Here is a 3,813-nt window from a genome sequence, read left to right on the forward strand (position 1 = left end):
CGCGCCACGTTGGGAGTGTGCTGGACCGTCAATCTTGAAGCTACAGAGATCGCTGACCCCAGAAAGGTCGTGCGTGACAGCAGCAAAGCCCTCTATGTGGTGGTGCGTGGAGGTCATGCGCACACTTTGACTCGTGCTTGTAGATAACGCGTCGCTCTTTTTGACGAAATCTTCAGCAAACTGATGGATCGGCAGTTTAGGAACTCCACGGTGGGGTGCGTGGTGGTCGCTGGAAAGAGAGATAAAAACAAAAACAAATGAACATAGACTAGAAAAGAAATAAACTGGAAAGAGAGAGGTTCTGGGTTTGGGAGGAGGCCATAGGGGAGGGAAACCCCGGACTGGTTTGGATTAGTTTCTAGAGAGAAGTAAGAGGTTCTCTCTAAAAGGACTTTTGCCATGTCTTCTAAATGCGTTTGAAAAAAATAAGAATCTAATTTTGTTTGCTTGGATTTTTTTGTTCCCATAAATTGAAAAAAATGTAATAATTTAAAAATGCAAAATATGAGTTCCTCTTATATTTTTAATAGTATTTTTTTTTTTTTGTAATTAGTGGACAAATTTCCCATTCTCAAGTCAAGAAGACAAGAAAATTAAGTTATATGATTTTTGAGAATTGAAAACCATATGTTTAATTAGTTTTTGTCTGAATTTAAGAAACTCATGAACAAATGATTTATAGACACGACTTTAATTAGTTAGACTAATCTACAGAATTTATTGAACATTTATATCATAATCCGTGAGGATCGAAAGCAATAGATGAGCATAAAGTAGACGTACAACGAGATTCAAGCTTTATGAAAGAAAATTTGTTGAGTGATACTCTTAAGTCGAGCATGCCGGTAAAAAAAGAAAAATCATGCTGTAATAAGTCATTATAACGGAATTTGGTACGAAACTTCTGGATAAATATAGCTATATATTCTTACATTAATTCTATAGGTTCGTGTATTGAAAACGGTGCAGTATTTCAAGTACGTACAATATTGCAGCAGTCATTTTTTTCCTACTTGAATTGAATCTTCTAATTAAGCTGGTACCAGAACTGCTGGCTGTAGACGGCCCACGCATGCTTGCATCCTAGCTAAAGCTACAACTTACTATATATAGCCTTTTTTTCTCCTTTTTCTGGATGACTATGATCCGGTTATGTTGTTTTTGCTAGTTACGTTTCTTAATTTGGCTTTTTATTAATTCAACAAATTAAACAGAAAAAAAAAAAGAAGTGCTACATATATAAAAAAAATTATATAAAAATAAATTTATAAAATAATGTGATTTCATGTGAGGATTTGATATATCATTTTTACAATAACAGTAACTTTACATTCTAACTACTTCTACATCAAATCATGTCATTTTGTGAATTTATTTTTATACAATTATTTTGCATCTAAAGTATTTCTAAAAAAAAAACCCAAACATACATTACATATATACAAAAGGAAGTACTATTTATATATTCAAAATAATGCTATATATAATTCTAGAATGTGTAAGTTTTGCATACCATTTTTAAAAAATAATGGGCCGGGGTTTATCATTATAAAAAAGTATAGTTTTTCTTGTGGTCGGTTTCATATTTGTCAGATGTTTTTAAAGAAAGTATGCGAAACTTACGCACTTTAAAATTATATAAATAATTTTTCATAAATCATCACCATCTAGCTGTCTCACTCATTTCCTACGCAATGGAACTAACTAATTATTTCACAACTAATTAATTAAGTCGTCTTGATTATTATTGGTTCTATTTCAAAGCCCTTTTTTTCCCCCCTTTTGAAGAACAAACTCTAGTTTAGGCAAGTGCATGCTAGCTAGCGAAGAGAGCTCTCTTACCTTTTCAGGATTGAATCAAACCATTTGAAGAATTTTGAAGTACCATCTTTTAGAAGTACCATCTTTTAGGGGATGTTTTGACTTTGGAAATAATTTACATCTCATCTAATTTTATTTTTAAAATATTATTCAAATATAAATACTTTCAAATTAATGATTGCTACTTTTTCAATCTAATCATTACAAAATTTTCAACTTTTCAAACAAAAAATAAAAAATAATTCAATTTTTTCAAATCTCAAAATAAAAATTATATTAAAAATCATATTCTAATAATATTTTAACTTTATAATATTTTTATTCAACTTATTCTCTTACATTTTTCAAAATCTAATAAATATTTAACTCAAACTATCTCACTACCATTCACAAACCATTTTACTCCTATTTACAAAATTTTCATCTCATTTCATTCTTTAAACATTATTTATTTACACTTTTTGAAGTTTAGAAAGTGCAATACCGTTTGTTAAAAGATAATTGCTATTATCTATTTCTATTATATAAGTGGCTATCAAACGGTTGTGAAACGGAAATTCTTGTTTTCCGTTAAATCTGCTTTTTCGTTAAATCCGCGTTAAAGGACGAAAGTTCGTCTAGATAAAGTGAAAATTTCCGACAACTTCCTTAATGTTCAGAGCGCTTCTTGTTCTATTGAGGTGCAGGCACCCTCATCTTCAACCTCATCATCCTGGTGACTGCACTCATTGTCTGGGCCATTCTCTAGCCAAGCAAGCCCAAGTTTGTACTCCAGGACGCTACCATCTCTCTCTCTTACCGAAGTGACCTTCTTCTCTCTATCTCTCTTCTTTGCAACTTCTCTTTTCAAGTTTGTATTCTGCATCATTGAGTTTTTTTTTTTTTTTTTTCATACCGTCGAACTGGTTTGAAGATTGTAGATGAATTTTTGTTATCTTATCATTCCTCATTTTTTTTCCTCTTCCCCTCTCTCTATCCGGAGTTCTTTTTTTATAGTTGTGTGATTTACAGATTTATGAAAAAATAGATCACAGCGGCGGATCTGAGCAGGGGAGCACGACGATGCATGGCTTTCAAGTGGCTGGGCTGGACTACCCTGGGCGTCTTCCCTTTTCCCCTCTCTCTATCCAGAGTTGTAACTTTTTTTTTATGAAAAAATATCTATGTTGTTGAAGATGATCCAAGATCTGATTTTGGTTATTTTATCTTTTATTTGCATGTTGAGGGAGGAGATCGAGGAGAGAGGGATTAGGCAAGGGGTTTTCAGACGACTTCGGTGCTCTTGCTGATCACAATGGCAGATCTGGGCTGGGGAGCACGACGCTGCGTCACTTTTAGGTGGCTGGGCAGGACTATCCTTAGCAGTGATTTGACTCATGGAGGAGCTACGGACAGGCACCGCACCTCGTGGACGAGTGGCCCTCGATCGATGGCAACTGCAAAGCTTAGAGGTTGTGTTCGGTGCCATGGAGAACCAGAGAGAGAGAGAGAGCCACGGTTGAAGAGGGAGAGAGAACCAGAGACGATCTGGTTTTTGAATTGTCGGCAGTATATATAGCCTTAATTGAGCAGAGATTTTATGATTTCATCTTCCATCTCCATTAAAATCATGAAATAGTGCCCGCTTTAATTGTGCTAGCTAGCTTCAATATTTAAGAAACTATATTTGTCGTCGTTTCTTTTCTTAATTGCTTCTCTTTAAATATCATTCAGTTCTTATTATTATTTTTTCCTAATATTGCTCTATAATTGTTCTTCATAATTGTTTTTCCTAATATCATTCAGTTCTTCATAATTGTTCTTTTAAAAAAAAAAAAAATTTTTTCCCCAGATTCATACTCAACCCAATGAGCATAAGAAAGGTCCAGCATATATTTTTTTTAATGACATTTATTATTTATTTATAATTTGATTTTTTTTGTTACTAAAAAAAAGGGAAAAAAAAACTTATCTCAATTAATAGGAAACTGGCCCAAAATTCTAGCCAGCTAC

General features: G+C 33.4%; 1 long non-coding RNA gene across 3 annotated transcripts; it reads left to right on the plus strand.

Moving 5' to 3' along the window:
- Nucleotides 1-2,442: 2,442 nt before the first annotated feature.
- On the plus strand, nt 2,443-3,509 carry LOC118343978. Of its 3 annotated transcripts, none has more exons than XR_004797790.1 (2): nt 2,443-2,671; nt 2,818-3,509. It is a non-coding gene; the product is annotated as an uncharacterized LOC118343978 (long non-coding RNA). The 3 variants fall into 3 exon arrangements; XR_004797791.1 differs by having other exon boundaries at nt 2,445-2,624; nt 2,833-3,509; XR_004797789.1 differs by having other exon boundaries at nt 2,446-2,624.
- Nucleotides 3,510-3,813: the final 304 nt, after the last annotated feature.

Source organism: Juglans regia, chromosome 12, assembly GCF_001411555.2.
Source record: "Juglans regia cultivar Chandler chromosome 12, Walnut 2.0, whole genome shotgun sequence".
Taxonomy (NCBI): Eukaryota; Viridiplantae; Streptophyta; class Magnoliopsida; order Fagales; family Juglandaceae; genus Juglans; species Juglans regia.